A 19,213-nucleotide genomic window follows, 5' to 3' on the forward strand; every position below is an offset into this window, starting at 1 on the left:
CGCCCATTGATAATAATGGGGCCTGCGATCTGCAGCGCTAATTAGCACTTTCCTGGAGATTTCTATGAAATCTCCTGCATTGTGCCATTAGTACCACAATACATTATTTTATGTAAAAAAACAGCTTGATACATAGGCCCCTTAGACTTTTAGACACCATTGGTCTGTGCATTTACACGCCGTTACAGGGGCATGCATAATTAAGCCCCTGGGATTCTATACACTGGCAGAAGTCTAGATGGCAACAGGAAGTTTGGCAGTTTGTGCGGTAGAGTCAGGTCAACCGCAACTGTGCCAATGTTTTTGCTGACTTGTGGATGCATGTCATGGGAAGTGAGCGGCTTTATACAGTGATGGGCGTCTTGGTACAGTGCTGCGGTTGCCATGCGATTGCATTCATTGGCATATTTTTGCAACTAACGGGTGTATGCGAGCGCAGCCGTGTGATCCGTGCTGAATCAGACCCTAAGTGCAAACATCCATCTGTATCGAGAGTTATAGCCACATCTATCTATCCGACTGTGTAAGTAGCTATGATCACTATAAGTGCAAACATGCACCAGCCCTATCATTGGTGCAAGAGAACCATCTTAAATCAATGGATTTCTATATATAATACCTGTCCAATCTGGCTGGTTGGAACGAAAATCTGCTAATGTTTTGTCTGTTTTCCAGTATTTGGGAACAAATGGTTGATTGTCATTTGCTCCCATACATTAACAGATTTTCGTTCTAACCAGCCAGATTGGACAGATTATTTTATAGGGTGCACCTGACTTAACTCTTCTGTGTCTAATGTGGAGTATCTACTTGTTAGATTTGTGGGATGTCAGATACATTTATTTACACTGCAACACATTGTTGCATGTTAACAGTGACTCACAGTGTTCTTATTGCATTTGGTAAGGTCCTCCATATGTGTATTGCCGATGCCGATGCTGGGCATACACTATACAATTATCTGTCAGACATCTGTCCAATCTGGCTGGTTGGAATAAAACCTGGTAATGTATGGGAGTAAATGACATTCGACCATATAGTCGCAAACACTGACAAAAACGATTGTTCAATTGGTTAAATTCGTTAGATTTAACCAAATTGTCTGAACGACCATTTTTATCTGTTTCCCAGTGCTTGTGAGCAAATGGATGATTGTCATTTGCTCCCATACAGATCTCCATTCTAACCAGCCAGATTGGACAGATATCTGACAGATAATTGTATAGTGTATGACCATTATAATAGATCATGGACATATCTCAGTGTGACTAATTACAACCAGATATGCACTCAGGTGTCACAAATCTTTAGCACCTCACCATCATTCATCTGGCAGAGATGTCTAAAAGGGTTGGGTCCCGGCAGTCAGAAACCCGATGCGGCATCCCAAATAGGTTAGATTCCCGACAAGGAGAGGCGAGTATACCTAACCTAACCCCTAACCCTATCCGAACCCTCTCTCCCCGATGCCTAACCCTAACCTCTCCCTCCCTGGTACCTAAACCTAACCCCCCCTTGGTGCCCCGCTACTTACCTTGAGGATCCCAATGGTAGGGAAGCCAGCGCCAGTATTCCGATAAGTGTCAAGAATCCAGCGTCGGCATTGTGAATGCCGGATCCTGGCTGTCAGGATCCTGATTGTACCGTCTAAACAAATACAGAGTGTTCTTTAAAAATGTAATATCTTTTGTGAGTCTTTAAAACAGTTGTATAATGTATTGGCAAATAGCCACCTGCATCAGCTTTCCAGTAAGGCATAGAATATTAGCAGGTGCAAATGTCAATTACTGAAACATTCACGGTGTTACCGGTGTCAGAGAAATGGTAGTCCATTTAGCATGTTGAACCTCGTTACGTATAGTAACAAATTTCATTAAATCCTTGCCTGGCAGTTGAAAAAATGTTTTGTTGTGTTTTCAACAACGAAATGTGTCAGTCAGTACCAATATTTCATTGGATCCCTACACTGATGGAAACCTAAAGAACCCGGAGCTGACAAGGAAACACTCATTGGGCTGACTGCCACCTGCCAAGAATATAAAACACAGTGACAGTAAGGAACAATGGGGCAGATGTATGAAGCTGTGGAAAGTGATAAAGTGCAGAGTGATAAACGACCAACCAATCCGCTCCCACCTGTCATTTTTCAAACACAGCCTGTAACATGACAGTTGTGAGCTGATTGGTCGGTCGTTTATCACTCTGCACTTTATCACTTTCCAGAGCTTCATACATCTGCCCCATTGAACTCAAAAAGCCCAGTCAGGAGGCAATATGCAGAAGTGCATGTGTTTGGAATGTAATGCACAACTTCTTGTTTTCAGGTTGCCGAAAGCTTATGCATCTGTAATGGTCACTTGTAAAACCACTAGATTGGCCACTACAGCTGGCTCACAGTCATCTACACTTTTAGTAGCTCCCATTCCAATAGGACATAATATACAGTATGTACTGGTTCGTGGAAGTTTTCATGTCTTGTACAAATTGCTATAATTGCTGATCAATAAGGTTACAGCTAGCGACCAGCAAAAAGGCAAGAGAGGTCCAGTAGACTGAATCATACACAAATGGACAAAAGTGGTACAAAATAGGCCACAAGTAGCAAATAATGATGGTCAGGAAGAAAGCAAACAGATAACACAAAGGTCAGGCCACTAAACTGAATGATTCCAGGCCTGGACTTATACAGGTGCTGTCACTTTAACAGCACATGTGGAAGATTTAGAAGCCCAAAATCGGCAATTAACACTGGTAAATAGACGCCTGACAGTATCATAAATAGATTTATGGTGTAATCTTAGTGAAATACTAAAGTATGAATAGTTTAGTTTCACAGTAACAGCGTCTCATAGTAATACATTACCAGAGCTGCGTCCAGCAGTTTATCAGCCAGCTCTCACCTGTGTTAAATGTCATCCTAATTCCGTTATCTAACATTGAGTCTGATTCAGTACGGATCGCAACTGCGTTCACAATAGCGATTCCGCACGCAGTCTCACTGCAAAGATATTCTAATGATTGCAGTCAGAATGCCATACGCAGTCTAACATAAGGACGCCCACCTTACCTGGCTTACACTCATCCGTAATACTTAGCAAGACTGCGAAACCATCGGTAACATCGAGTACAATCGCAGCCTCACGCACACTTGCACAAGGTCTGACCTTACTCAGGGATTGCTCACCTCAAGCTGCATATGGCATCGCAATGGCTATTTTATGCACGCCCCTGCAACGCCGTTGAAACGCAATGGCTCGCGTTTCGCCGACAACCCCATCTCCAACCAGAAACAGTACTTCCTGTCAATCACTCTGCATTGGGTCTGCGTAGTCACTGTGATCGCAGTCCCGATCGCAGTGCAGTCTTCGCACACATGCACTGAGATGCATTCGCAGAACGCAACAATCGGCCGATTGTGTGCGTAATCGCAGTTACGATCACTGCTGAATCAGGCTCATTGTGCAGTGTGTTTCAGTCACTTGTGGCTCATTTACTAAAGGAAATCTAATGATTTTTGTATGGTAGATTGCAAGTAATGATTATGAATAATACTGACAATGAATGCATATGGTCAGTGTAACCCTAGGCTGCAAGAGAATAATATTACTGCACGGAAAAATAAGACTAATACACTGACATTATTTCTTCATCCATTTAGAAATACAGGATAAGCCTGGGACATTCATATTACATTTAGATTTTCATTTAGTTTATGTTTTTATCATGTAGGAAGGACATACGGAGAAAATAGAGGTAGCATGGAAATAGAGAGAGGACAGTTTAAATACATAAATGGGACTGAATTACAGTTAGATGAATTTTACATTTTAAAAAAAGGCATAATTCCATATGTATGCTGAGTAGGGGGAGTCTCAAGCTGTGTCCAGCTCTTTAACAGTCAGTGGGTGGGATGGAGTGACAGTGGGTGGGAGCACATGTGGGACGGAGTGGCAAGTGGTTAGAACAGAAGCAAGGGGGGAGTGGAGGGCGGGGCTGAGCCGAAGGCGGATACTGGGGTAACCCGGCATATGGGGTCCAATAAACTAGTAAATAAAAAACTATAGAATAATAATACTCACCTCTGCATTCATGACACTGACAGCTCAGATGCTCCCTATTTGGGTTACTCAGATGCATGCAAATACTTTTGAGAGTACTGTACTACAGTTATTTAAGGTTAAATAATTTAATGAGAACCACATTAGGTTCCAACCAGTCCCTTTGTTTTACCATATTTAAATTTACCGTAAAAGTCTATTCCCTCTAGGGCAGAAGGAACCGATTTCCTGTCTTTACAAAGGTATTGTTAAAATAATTTAAAAAAAACTATAATGCTGGCTTTGGAATAGGATCTTGGGCAGTAGACAGACATGGAGCCCTAGTCAGATGTTTAGCTTAATGTAACAAAAATCTCAAAAAATATTACATAGCTATAATATACTGCTATGGTGCTGCCTCGCTGCAAAGGGGCTCACTAAAGCTGGCCATACACGGGACGATTTTTAACACGATTTTGGCAGTTTCTACAGGTTGGACAGACCAATCGTTTGCAAATAGTTGTATTTTGAGTCTTCTGCGACCCAGATGCGCGTACCCGCCATCGTCTAGTTGGATCGCAGATCAGATGGTTTTGCAGAGAGATCTCAACTGATCGTATAAGATGTGATACACTTCTATGCATCTTATCTTATGATCTTAATGATCAATCGTACACCATTTGACCACGTCTTATGAAGAATTTCAAGGGAAGAATTTCAAGGTAAATCGTACAACTGATCTTACCAACTTTGATCTCACCGTGTATGGGGGCCTTAAGTATGCCAGCTAGCTCGATTTCTTTTATCTCATTCAGAAGTTGTCTGCAGATAGGGACATTTCTTCCATAAATGGTGGAGCAACCACTCATCTCCCATTTTTCTTCCCAGAACAACTGTTTCACGGAAGCCGGAGTTGACTGCCATTTCCTAAAAGGAAAGATCTTTGGACTATTTCACACACAACGGTTTTGTCCGGACGGCAAAAAAACAGACAGTTATTAACCGTTGTTAAACTGCAGTGGAAGTTACAATACATCAGGGCTTCCACACTGCACGAACACGGCACGGTCACCGTGTTACAGCCATGATAACCACTGACTAGGACGGCTGCCTAGTCTGGTTTCAGTGTTAAAGATTGAAAAGAGATTTTTTTTACACATGGCAAAAACATCACACACGGCACAAAACTGTTGTGTGTGAAAGGGACTGAATCACGGGAAAAAAACGCCAGGTTCTTTTTGCCCGGACAAAAACGTTGCGTGTGAAAAGGACCATAGTGTACACCTTTTGCACCAGATGGGGTGTTGCTTAGCCATGACATCAGTTGAGGTGTTGCTAGGCCATGGCACCAGGTGACGCATTGCTTGGTCATGGCATTAAGTGAATAAATCCAGAGTCTCCAACACAGTGTCCTAAATAATTAATAAACTATATTAGTGTACTGAAACAATCCAGCTGCAATAAATAGAAACTCACTTTTGTATTAGTGTCATATGTAATTTTATACCATATGTGTACATGGTAGGAGCAGTTACACATTGTAGTCGGCAGTGCTGGCTGAGAATTTAGCTACATCGATGATTCAAAGTATGTCACAATGCTTTATCTTTTTATTTACTATGTACTACTTTTAAGGGGATGGGTATGGGATGCCAGCAATTGGGATCCCGGCGGTCAAAATCCTGTCGCAGGCATCCCAACAGGGTTAGGATACCAACACCTGTTGGTAGGTATCCCAACGCTCCCCCTCTCCCTACCCTAACCCTCCCCAGTGCCTGAACCTATCCTCCCCCCTAGTGCCTAAACCTAACCTCCCCCTCCCCGCAACCTAACTCTCCCCCCTTAGTGCCTAACCCTAACCCACCCCCAAACCTGCTACTTACCTTGGGAATACCAGCGGTCGGGATGCCGACACCGGGATTCTGACAGGTGTCGGGATTCCGGCACCGGTGTTCTAAGCGCCGGCATCCTGTGTTGGCATACTGAACGTATCCCCTTTTAAGGGCGGAAAGATAGTCATGAGTTGCCCTGAGTGTACACACAAAGGTGCTGCTGCGAGCGGAACAGAAGTGTGGTGGAAAAGTGATGGGCATTCCTGGGCAGGGACTGGGAGGGTGGCTAGTAGTACATGCAAAGATGGTCCATTTAGTGGGTGTATTAAGGGAGTATCACAGACATGTCAATGCAAGTGGGTGCAATGCACAGCTCCAAGCATAGGAGGTTATGGTCAGACGGAGAGACTGCACTTGCCATAGAGCTGGTGTAATTTCGATGGTGCGACCGATGGAGGAATATAAGGATGCACCAATCAGTATTACAGCGTGTACAGATGCTAAAAGTGAGTGTCTCAGTCCTTGTCCACTCGGCCTCACGGATGTACACAAGGGAAGGAGTTTATAGGCCATTTGCATAAAGTCGCAGGTGGACGGCTGCCAATTGACGCTGCTGCGTGCGCTTTTGCTTGCACCTCAGAAGCAGGCCCAATATGTAATGTCATTACTGGTCTATGGGATTCATTTAAAAATGCTATTTATAAAATATGCTTCAGCTTTTGTATTATATTAGAATTTGAGAATTGGTGGGTATTGCTCAGGGGTTGGGTAAGGGATCCGACGGTCAGGGTGCCGACAGTCAGAATCCCAACAGATTTTTGTAAGTATTATAACCCTTATCTTAACCCTTCCCTTACCCCCCGCAGCCTATCTCTAATTCACCCCACAGCCTAACCCTAACCCCCTAACCCACCCCTCCCGCAGCCTAAAGCTGGCCACACATCTAAAGATTTTCTGTCCAACCATCCAACTAGTTCATTGGTTGGAATGAAAATCTGGTAAGTTATGAAAGCAACTGACAATCAGCAATTTGCTCTCAAACGCCAGAAAATGGACAAAAACTGCTGTTTGAACAAATTGTTTAGATCAAACATTTAACAAACTTGTCTGATGACCATTTTCATCTGTTTTCTGGCATTTAGGAGCAAATTGCTGATCATCAATTACTCCCATACGTTACCAGATTTTCATTCCAACCAATCAAATAGTTGGCTGGTTGGACAGAAAATCTTTAGATGTGTGGCCAGCTTAACCATAACCCCCCCACAGCCTAACCCTCCTCTCCCGCAGCCTAATCCTAACCCTCCTGTATGGCATTTTAACCCTGCCCTCCTGCCGCCTAACCCTAACTCTCCCATCCCGCAGTCTCCCCTCCCCCTAGGGGCTAACCCTAGTCCTCCCTCTATTGCATAGCCCTAACCCTAACTCTCCCATCCTGCAGTCTCCCCTCCCCCTAGGGTCTAACCCTAGTCCTCTCTCTATTGCCTAGCCCTAACTCTCCCAACCCGCAGTCTCCCCTCCCCCTAGTCCTCCCCCTATTGCCTAGCCCTAACCCTCCCCCTAATATTTACCAACGCAATCTGTCTGTATTCTGACAGTCGGGATGCTGACTACATCCCATTTCTTAGATGCTACCAGGCTCACGGTATAACATTTTCATTGACAACACAAACTTTCCCTGACAATCTAAAATAAATGTCCAAACTTTGGAAAAGGTAAAAATAGAAGGAGAAGGTATATTGTTGTAACAGAGATTTTGTGACCTATCCTAAATATGTTTATATATAAGAAAAAAAAATACACAATGGATTAACAGGTTTGTCTATGACCATCCTTATGATGATAAAGTGTGGGTTATGGGTTTTCTAGCAAGAAAATAATCTTCTACATGAAAAGATAAAAGAACATTCTCTGATATGGTGAAGGGGAGTATTAGGATAAGCGCAGTTGGAATCTGCTGAACACGATTCTCAATACCAGCTGGAATCTTTAGAACACTCTGCTCCCCGGGTCTGTGTTTTAGATCTTTTCATCTCTTTGTAACCAAATATAGGTTGTCATGTTCAGATCTGGTTCTGTCTCACAGAAGGATAGAAAGTAAACTACCTTTCTCTCAGTTCCAATCACAAAACAGATTTATTTATTTTTTTACCACTTGAGCTGAATGCATAAAACAAAATGATACCTACGGTGTTAGATATTATAAAAAAAAATAAAGATAAACAAACCTAGGCCCTCATTCAGAGCCGCACGTTAACAACAGTACGCTCGTTGCGTTCCGATGTTGACTAACCGCGCATGCGTCGGTGTTACACTGCGCATGTGCGTACGTCAGATTGCGAGCTTTTTTTCTCTCGTTCCTAAAATAGCGTACAGGAAGTGACATGTCAAATGTGATTGACAGAACAGGGCGTTTTTGGGTGTTGACGGGGGTGGAGATGAAAAAACGCAGGCGTGGCGAGGCGTTTTTGGGGCGTACATACATTAGCAGATGCGAACGTCAAATGTGTTCGGACCGTCTCATACGTCACTGAAACATCCGCTTTCCCTTCAAAATGCTCGCACAGCTTAGGGTCAGGATTACTCGACCACATTGGCGATGGCCTTCTCCTCCGTCCCGGGACTCCACGATGGTGCAGCGATTAATCGCGGCTGGTCAGTAAAGTAATTAGTGTTGGATTGAAATCCGGCTTGGTATGTGTTTGGAAAGCAGTTTATTGGGATAGCACAAAAGCGTACGCAGGTGGAAATCAGAGCTGCTAATGTCATGATTACACAATCAATTAGCGTACATTTTTGGGGTTTTATTTTGGCCACAATTTGTTGGTTATGGCCTATTGTAACAATAATGTCATCATCTTTTAATTAGCTCCCCTTTTTTTTGGTTTACTGTGGAATTTGCATCGCTATGTGATTTTTGAAACGTTCCTTAAAGAGGCCTTTTTTTTTTTTTAAGAGGGTCAGTTTTTGCCTTTAGGGCCAGGATTAAATGTAACCCATTTGTACAATAATGTCACAATACAATGTCAGTTTTTTGTTTTTAATTTATTGTTTAAACACAAACAAATTGGCCTAATATTTTGTTGCCTTTTTTTGTGGCCAAGATATTTGATCCAAAAAAAAAAAAACCATAACTGCTAACATAAGCGTAAATACAAAATTTAAAAACATTTCACAAGAAAGGAGAGGGAAGTTTTGACCAGAAAGGAATATGAGCCAAGCACAGAAGGAGTGTGGGAAAAGTCGCCATTGCTGTCACCGTTTTCTCGCCCGTTTGGCTGGGTGAGGGTGGGCGCCAGACCGGGTCCGGGATGCCATCGGGCTGGCCTGTCCAGAGGCAGATGTTGTGGCCTCTGGACTAGGCACAGGGCTAGGCACATTTGGAGGATTGCCTGATGTTGTGCCAGAGGTGGAGGATCCGGATGTTCCGGCAGGAAGGGAGGTCGGCTCCACCATGTGCTGGCGAACGAGCTGCTCCAGGGCATCGGCGATGCGGATGTTGGCCCTGGTATTTTCCGCAAGGGCCTGAGCAATGGTCACGTTGGCCGCAGCATTTTGCTCCAGGGCCTCAGCCACCCGTATCAGACTGGCGTCCATCCTCTGCAGAATCTCCGTATGGCAATCCGATTTAAAATTGAGTTCTGTGAGGAGGCCCACTGCCTGCGAGGGGGCACGCCCTGGACTGGCTTCTGCAGGGTCCTCAGCCGGATGTACTGGTTCCTCCCCTGCAGAGCCAGCAGAAATTCTGCGGCCAAGGCTCCCCTCTGGAGCAGACTCATCCGCCTCTGTCTCTGTTAGGAAATTGGAGAAAAGACTCACATTAGAATCTACATATTGGCACAATAGCATTTCAGAGTTGGTGACATCACAAGACTTACCTTGGCCAACATGAGGAGCCGCAAAGTCTGGCATGTCCGTATCCATGTTGGACACGCCAAACACCTCCACAGCCTGCACACACCCCTGTGCCATCTCTTCTAAGTCTGTCAACTCCAATGACACAGGGGTGGGACCCCCACCTGTCCCCCTTGCATGCCTAGCCCTGTCGGCAAGTTTTTGTTTGAGACGATATTTGAAGTCTGCCCATCTGTGGAATGAATTTGGAACCATTATCCTTTTTTTTACAATGGGGTTTGTTTATAGGATGGGAAAGTGTTTACTTACCGCCGTTTGACATCCCGGGCTAGACGGACATAATCACCCACCCTATTGACAGCAACGGCGACCTCCTCCCACATTCTCCACTTCTGGCTTTGGCTCATATTCCTGGCTGCCTGGGGCAGGATGTCAACGCACTTCTGGATCAAAACCTCCATCTCCTTGCTTGTGAAATGTGGCTGCCTTTTTTTTTTGGCAGCTTTGGCGGGTTGACTGGGGCCAGCAGTCTCATCCATGTCATCCTCCTCACCTATTTGGGTAAATATTCCGATTTAGCCACTTCACAACTTGACCAATATATTTGTTTGAAAATAATCATGGAGACAAAATGCATGAAGGCCTTACCGCCGGATTTTTGGCCATTGTTTCCCTGGTCTGAAGCCATGTTTCTGCTTCCAGAATGAAAACAACCAGAAATTCAATGTGATTTCGTGACGTATTTATACATGCGTCCTTTGTTTGCGGCCGCATCATTGATTGTGCGTCCCTATGATTCATCCTTAATTTGTGCGGGAAAATAAACACTATTTATGGCTTGGTGTGTGTGGAGTCGAGGTGGGGTTGTTGGAGTGTTGTCGGTTAAGTTGTTTGGATTTGGTTGTTTGCGGTTGGAGGATTTGGCAGAGTTGGTTTTTTGTTTGTTTTTGCTACATTTCTTTTGTTTTTCCGTTCGCATTTTTTTCATTTTTTCCACATCCTTTCCTGATTTGGTAAGTTTTGTGCAGTCAAATTTGTGGCCAATTGGTGTCTTCTTCTGTTTTGTGGTTAGTTAATTTTTTTAACACTCATTTCATCTTTTTTAGTTTTTTTTGGTTTTCGGACCCAAAGAAGTTTTTTTGGGAAATCTTATATATTCGAGTTGGGTAAGTCCATTTTTTGTCTTGCATTTGCGAATTAATTACCGCATTTTTGACTGTTGGTGTAGTGACTTGCATTTGCGAATTAATTACCGCATTTTTGACTGTTGGTGTAGTGACTTGCATTTGCGAATTAATTACCGCATTTTTGACTGTTGGTGTAGTGACTTGCATTTGCGAATTAATTACCGCATTTTTGACTGTTGGTGTAGTGACTTGCATTTGCGAATTAATTACCGCATTTTTGACTGTTGGTGTAGTGACTTGCATTTGCGAAATAATTAACGCATTTTTGGCGGCTTATTCATCATGTAATCCAGTTTTGCTTTTCCCTTTTCCATTTTTTGGGTCCATTTGAACCCTATTTGACGTACGGTGTGCAATGTCGTTTTCATCGATGGCCAAATGTGTGTTTCCGCTATTTTCTGTGTTGGCTTGCAACAATTTGAATAAAAAAAAAACACCCTTTAAATTTTTGAAGTCTCATTGTTGGCTTTTTTACAGTTTATACGTATCATGACAATACCCCGGCATGTAAGCAGCTATGGATGGTATCAGAAAGCTAAGTTGTTTTAATTTACTTTTGGGGTGGGTCAAAAGCCTTACATTGTAAACTTTGAATTTCAGGTAGATCTGGGGCGAATTGTTCTGGCCCTGCTCCCGGAAGACGACCAACCTCAAACTCGTCCCAGGCGTAGGCATCGTAGGCATGCAAGGCCCCAGATATTTCGAACACGTGTCACCCTTTTTGGAATGCCCGATGATGAGGTTTTAAGACGCTACCGTCTACCTCCCAAAATCATCATAGACACTCTCTCATTAATAGAAAGTGATCTTGAGCGGCAAATTGACAGTCCAACAGCAATACCACCACTGACGCAATTTATGGCGGTGTTACATTTCTGTGCCTCAGGATCGTTTCAAACAACGGTGGGAATAGTGGCGGGCATCTCCCAATCCTCCTTTTCCAGGATCCTGAGGGCAGTGATGGAGGCACTTTTCAAGCACCTCCATCATTTTATTCAAATGCCTTTGGATATGGGTGCCCTTAGTGTGGCCAAGGCCAATTTTTACCAAATAGCTGGCTTCCCACACATCATAGGGGTTGTGGATGGTACTCACATACCACTTCAGCCTCCAGCACGGCTGGAGGCAATATTTAGAAACAGGAAACACTATCACTCCCTGAATGTAATGGTGGTATGTGATGCCTCCCTCCAGATCCTGTCCCTGAATGCTAAATTACCCGGAAGTGCTCATGACTCCTTCGTCATCCGGCAATCAGGGATATGGCAGAAATTAACCAACCTACAAGCTGGTGATGCGTGGCTTCTGGGTAAGTGGAGACCTTTAGTACATAACAATGTTAAGCTTGATACACAGTGTTCCTGATGTGGTCTATTTTTGTTCACAGGAGACAGTGGATACCCTTGCATGTCCTGGCTGCTCACTCCTTATTTGGCTCCCACACCAGGGCCACAAAGTGCGTATAATTCCGCACTTACAGCCACCAGGCAAGTGGTGGAGCGCTGTATCGGCCTTTTAAAAGGCCGATTCAGATGCCTCCACCGCTCTGGTGGCGAGCTCATGTATGTGCCGGATATGGTGTCGAAAATTGTGGTCCTGTGTGGGATATTTCACAACATTGCCATAAGGAGTGGTGTCCCAATGCAGCCAGAGGATGCCTTACCTGAGGATGGCCCCCCCGAGGTTGGTCGAAGGTCAGTATGTGGGGGGGCCATACGCGATGATGTGGTGGCCAGATTTTTTAGGTAAGTTTGAACAAAACTCCAGTGTTTATACCTAATGTGTTTGTGTTTTTTGGCGAACATCTAATTTTTTTTTATTTTTCTCACCATCTTCTGTTTGTTCACATAATCTTTGGCACTCCAACGCTCACTACTTCCTGCTACCCTTACCAAACCTGGATCTGGTCCTTTTGGGCATATATTCTGGAACCCATATCGCAACGCCATGTTTGTGGAATCATGTTGGCATGGTCCTTCGTCAACCAGTTCTTGATTTTGTGTTTTTATTTAATTATTTCTTGGTATGTGTTGTATTTGAATTTATCACTGTGTATTTTTTTTGGGAGTGACCACTTTGTTTTCTCTGTTATGTTGTGAATAAATGTTTGAAGAGTGAAATGGTCTTCCTTTTTTGGAACGTTAACAGCAAGTGTAACCAGGTTAACACAAGTTACATTTGACTAAGGGGTAAACCAGTACTGACGCCAGTTGAGCTAAACTGAAATATGTTTTCAGCTTCCCAATCCACACCAAAAGGAAGCCTGGCCCAACCTTGGGATTTGTAAGATTGGCCTAAGCAGCTTGCGCACCAAGTAGGAACCTGGAAAATGTAGAAATATGTAATTGACACTACACCCAAAAAGGGAAATGACATTGTTACTGTTATGTGTTTCTTGTGTCTGTTTGACATACAAAGACAAAACACAATCTAACTTTTAAAAAAGGGAAATCCTTGCAGGAACAGTCTACTTATGTCAGGCTAAACTATCTTGGTTTTGGTTTTTAAAAATGAGCCACAACGTATATTTGTCTTAATAAATTTAATTGGAAAATAGAACAAAAATAAAAAAACTAATGCCGAAGGAGGCCAGACAGCCGGTCGAGGGCCACCAGAATGCCGATGACATGTTGGCGCATCTGCCCCACAACATCCGCCACCTCTTGCCGACGCCTCTGTTCCTCTGTGGGTGAGAAAAGTGTGTGGGTTAATACAACAATAGGGAATCCACAGAAAAATTAAAAAAAACAACCAAATCACTCCTAAACCCAAAAACAAAAATAAAAAGGGTGGGCTGGCAAAAATACAAGGCCTAGGTACAAATTCCCACAGGTATGATATGTGTATGTTTAAATCACCAGGAAGAGGTAAAGGCAAACCTTCACAATCAACAAAAGTCAAGCCACAAAAACACGAAGAAAGGCACGACACCTGATTACATACAAACAGTTTGTGCTTTAAAAAAAAAAAAAACATACCGGGAGACAAAACGGGAGCTCCGGGCAAACCTCCATGATCCTCCTCGGAGGATCCGTCATTCCCCAAAGAATGGGGCGGAGTTATGCTGGACTCCGGGGAGGGGGTAATTGGAAGAGGGGTGGGTGGAGGAGAGGGGGAAGTGGGACGGAGGGGAAGGAGGCCCGACATTTCCGGGAGAGGGTCTGGGAAGGATGGGGAGGAGTGGGGAATAGGGGAAAGATTTGGGGTGGAGTGTTGGCTGGGGGTTGGGGATAGTGGGCGGGAACGCCATCTGGACGGACGGTGACGGCGGAGTCTTGGCTGTCCCCCTAAAATATGTCAAAGAAATTGCGTTTAGTTTATGGACAAATCCGGGCAACCAAACTAAAAAAAAAAAAAAACAAACAAACAAAAAAAAAACAAATAGCAGTAGAATTAAAAAATCAGAAATAGAGGGGAAACATGCAGACGCAGATATGAGTACAAATAATAAATAGAACAGACAGGAAAACATGCAGACGCAGATATGAGTACAAATAATAAATAGAACAGACAGGAAAACATGCAGACGCAGATATGAGTACAAATAATAAATAGAAGAGACAGGAAAACATGCACACGCAGATATGAGTACAAATAATAAATAGAACAGACAGGAAAACATGCAGACGCAGATATGAGTACAAATAATAAATAGAACAGACAGGAAAACATGCAGACGCAGATATGAGTACAAATAATAAATAGAACAGACAGGAAAACATGCACACGCAGATATGAGTACAAATAATAAATAGAACAGAATGGAAAACATGCACACGCAGATATGAGTACAAATAATAAATAGAACAGACAGGAAAACATGCAGACGCAGATATGAGTACAAATAATAAATAGAACAGACAGGAAAACATGCAGACGCAGATATGAGTACAAATAATAAATAGAAGAGACAGGAAAACATGCACACGCAGATATGAGTACAAATAATAAATAGAACAGACAGGAAAACATGCACACGCAGATATGAGTACAAATAATAAATAGAACAGACAGGAAAACATGCAGACGCAGATATGAGTACAAATAATAAATAGAACAGACAGGAAAACATGCAGACGCAGATATGAGTACAAATAATAAATAGAACAGACAGGAAAACATGCAGACGCAGATATGAGTACAAATAATAAATAGAACAGACAGGAAAACATGCACACGCAGATATGAGTACAAATAATAAATAGAACAGACAGGAAAACATGCAGACGCAGATATGAGTACAAATAATAAATAGAACAGACAGGAAAACATGCACACGCAGATATGAGTACAAATAATAAATAGAAGAGACAGGAAAACATGCACACGCAGTTTGCCCCACAAACACAAACATTAAAACCACAATACATAACACTTACTTGCCAGGATCTGCATGCGAAAGCATGCCAGCAAGCGGGGCGTTCGCCGTTGCAGGTCGGACCACCTGCGCTCCAGCTGCCCGATGTTGCGGCGTGAGCCGAAGGACCGCAGGCGGGACCGTACCTCCGCATACGCGGAGCGCTTCTGCCGGTTGGTCATGGGTTGAGGCTGGCTGGTGATCCGGCGATCCATGACCTCCGTAAGCACCAGCAGCTCGCGCCTGGTGAATGCGGAGGGTCTCATGATGGCAATGGTGTTTTTCTTAAAAATCATTTTTGATAAAGTGTGTAAAAATTTTCTGATTGGCTAATGTATTTTGGAAATTAACAGGAGCAATTTTATTGGTTAGTGTATGAGTCATGTGTTCGACAGGGCCAGAAATCTCTGGAGAGTTAGGATAGGCTTGATGCAGTGACATGCGTAAGCAAATTTAAATAAAGAAATGAACCCAGGGAAATATGCGGGGATCCACAGCAATAGTACAATTGTTTAATTGTGGTTTACATGTTTTTTGAACAATAAAAGCGAATGTTTCATCTGTACGTATTCTGCGGGTAAACACAAACACGGACAAGAGTAAAGTTTCTTGCATTGTGTTGAAAAAAACAAACAATTAAGCTAATTGATACATTGATTGGCATGATACGATTGATGGAGGTAGGCAGAATAAAGGAGCAGGTAATCGACATCTGACAAGGCCACTTCCTGTTTATACTTGTGCGTGCGTTCCTTTCAAGCCATTTCGGGGATGTACGCTCGCTATTTTGTACGCTCGTTAGTTAGAGGAGGGGTCGTCAGAGTTTTGGGAGGAATTTTAGATGCGAACGAAAATACGAGCGAGCCATTGAATTTAAATATTTTTGTACGTACGCCTAACGTACGTGCGCCCGCTTGCGAGTGGGTCTGAATGAGGGCCCTAATCAGTACAGGACACCTTCTTTAATAATATGTATTACTAAGTATAATCCTTTGTGTAATGTCTGCACATTTGAAATTCTAATTGAATAAGTTAATGTAATAAACTGCATGGGCCAAATTCAATTAGCCATGAGCTTCCTACTATTACATACACATCGTGTGATATTTTTGTAGAAACAAAATCCAAAAAGCTCCTATAATTCAATTAGAAACATCAGGTAATGGGCATAACAAGGATATTGGACCTGATTCAGACCCGGACGTATTGCTGTGCTCGCTCGCATTGAGCGATTTTTCGCAATCTGCGCATGCGTAGGTGTCGCAATTACGGGTGAGCGGGTTCGGATTTCAGAGGCCGATCCGAGTCAGGCTCGACTTTTCCCGCCTAACTCGGATCTGAAATCGAAGCAAAACGTCATCATCCCGCCTTCCGGGTCTCGCGGGTTTTGGATCCTATATAAGGTACCCGCGTCGGCGCCATTTTCTCACTCGGCTGTGGACAGTGAAGAGGGAGGGTGGGAGTTAGGGCTGGCTGGGCTGTGTAGTGTAGTGTAGTGTTGTAGTGTAGTGTAGTGCAGTGTAGTGTTGTGCTGTGCTGTGCTGCGCTGCTGTTGTCCATAGGGGCTGTGTCTACTACTTCAAAGTCCATAGGGGCTGGCTGTGTTGTGCTGCGCTGCTGTTGTCCATAGGGGCTGTGTCCACTACTTCAAAGTCCATAGGGGCTGGCTGGACTGTGTTGTGCAGTCAGTTGTCCATAGGGGCTGTGTCCACTCCAAAGTCCTGTGCAGTGTCCCAGTCCTAAAGGGGTGCTGTAGTGTTGTCCAGGGGGTGCTCTGTCCGTCAGTGCTAAAAAAAAAAAAAAAAATTTCTGTGTTTGTGAATTGTGTGCACTGTGGCTGCACGTGCATCAACAAAGGAGCAGCGCCAAGCGTGCGCCTGTGTCCCATAAATAAAGGGCCGGCTGGATTGACCGCTAAAGGGTGCTGTAACCCCAAAAGTACACTCCAAACAAAATAAAAAAATATTTTCTTTGTTTGTGAATTGTGTGAGCAGTAGCCGCACGTGCATACAAAGTAGTGCCAAGTGTGCGCCTGTGTCCCATAAGTAAAAGGCCGGTTGGCTTGTCCATTAAAGGGTGCTGTAACCCCCAAAGGGCACTCCAAACAAAATAAAAAAAAATATTTTCTGTGTTTGTGAATTGTGTGCGAAGTAGCCGCACGTGCATCAACAAAGTAGTGCCAAGCGTGCGCCTGTGTCATAAGTAAAGGGCTGGCTGGCTTGTCCGTTAAAGGGTGCTGTAACCCCCAAAGTACACTCCAAACAAAATAAAAAAATATTTTCTGTGTTTGTGAATTGTGTGCGCAGTAGCCGCACGTGCATCAACAAAGTAGTGCCAAGCGTGCGCCTGTGTCCCATAAGTAAAAGGCCGGTTGGCTTGTCCGTTAAAGGGTGCTGTAACCCCCAAAGGGCACTCCAAACAAAATTAAAAAAAATATTTTTTTGTTTGTGAATTGTGTGCGCAGTAGCCGCACGTGCATCAACAAAGTAGTGCCAAGCGTGCGCCTGTGTCATAAGTAAAGGGCCGGCTGGCTTGTCCGTTAAAGGGTGCTGTAACCCCCAAAGTACACTCCAAACAAAATAAAAAAATATTTTCTGTGTTTGTGAATTGTGTGCGCAGTAGCCGCACGTGCATCAACAAAGTAGTGCCAAGCGTGCGCCTGTGTCCCATAAATAAAGGGCCGGCTGGATTGACCGCTAAAGGGTGCTGTAACCCCCAAAGTACACTCCAAACAAAATAAAAAAATATTTTCTGTGTTTGTGAATTGTGTGCGCAGTAGCCGCACGTGCATCAACAAAGTAGTGCCAAGCGTGCGCCTGTGTCATAAGTAAAGGGCCAGCTGGCTTGTTCCTTAAAGGGTGCTGTAATCCCCAAAGTACACTCCAAACAAAATAAAAAAATATTTTCTGTGTTTGTGAATTGTGTGCGCAGTAGCCGCACGTGCATCAACAAAGTAGTGCCAAGCGTGCACCTGTGTCCCATAAATAAAGGGCCGGCTGGATTGACCGCTAAAGGGTGCTGTAACCCCCAAAGGGCACTCCAAACAAAATAAAAATATATATTTTTTTGTGTTTGTGAATTGTGTGCGCAGTAGCCGCACGTGCATCAACAAAGTAGTGCCAAGCGTGCACCTGTGTCCCATAAGTAAAAGGCCGGCTGGCTTGTCCGTTAAAGGGTGCTGTAACCCCCAAAGGGCACTCCAAACAAAATAAAAATATATTTTTTTTTGTTTGTGAATTGTGTGCGCAGTAGCCGCACGTGCATCAACAAAGTAGTGCCAAGCGTGCACCTGTGTCCCATAAGTAAAAGGCCGGCTGGCTTGTCTGTTAAAGGGTGCTGTAACCCCCAAAGGGCACTCCAAACAAAATAAAAAAATATTTTTTTGTGTTTGTGAATTGTGTGCGAAGTAGCCGCACGTGCATCAACAAAGTAGTGCCAAGCGTGCGCCTGTGTCCCATAAATAAAGGGCCGGCTGGATTGACCGCTAAAGGGTGCTGTAACCCCCAAAGGGCACTCCAAACAAAATTAAAAAAAATATTTTTTTGTGTTTGTGAATTGTGTGCGCAGTAGCCGCACGTGCATCAACAAAGTAGTGCCAAGCATGCGCCTGTGTCCTATAAGTAAAAGGCCGGCTGACTTGTCCATTAAAGGGTGCTGTAACCCCCAAAGGGCACTCCAAACAAAATAAAAAAATATTTGTGTGTGCAGTAGTCACATGTGCGTCAACAAAGTAGTGCCAAGCGTGCGCCTGTGTCATAAGTAAAGGGCAGGCTGGCGTGTCTGTTAAAGGGTGCTGTAACCCCCAAAGTACACTCCAAACAAAATAAAAAAATATTTTCTGTGTTTGTGAATTGTGTGCGCAGTAGCCGCACGTGCATCAACAAAGTAGTGCCAAGCGTGCGCCTGTGTCCCATAAATAAAGGGCCGGCTGGATTGACCGCTAAA

At 43.9% G+C, this 19,213-nt stretch overlaps 1 protein-coding gene across 1 annotated transcript in view; it reads left to right on the forward strand.

Moving 5' to 3' along the window:
• Window positions 1–19,213, forward strand: part of TAMM41 (TAM41 mitochondrial translocator assembly and maintenance homolog) — a 113,531-nt gene that overhangs the window by 19,570 nt on the left and 74,748 nt on the right. The gene's annotated exons all lie outside the window — the stretch shown is intronic.

Source organism: Taudactylus pleione, unplaced genomic scaffold, assembly GCF_031769625.1.
Source record: "Taudactylus pleione unplaced genomic scaffold, aTauple2 ptg000128l, whole genome shotgun sequence".
Taxonomy (NCBI): Eukaryota; Metazoa; Chordata; class Amphibia; order Anura; family Myobatrachidae; genus Taudactylus; species Taudactylus pleione.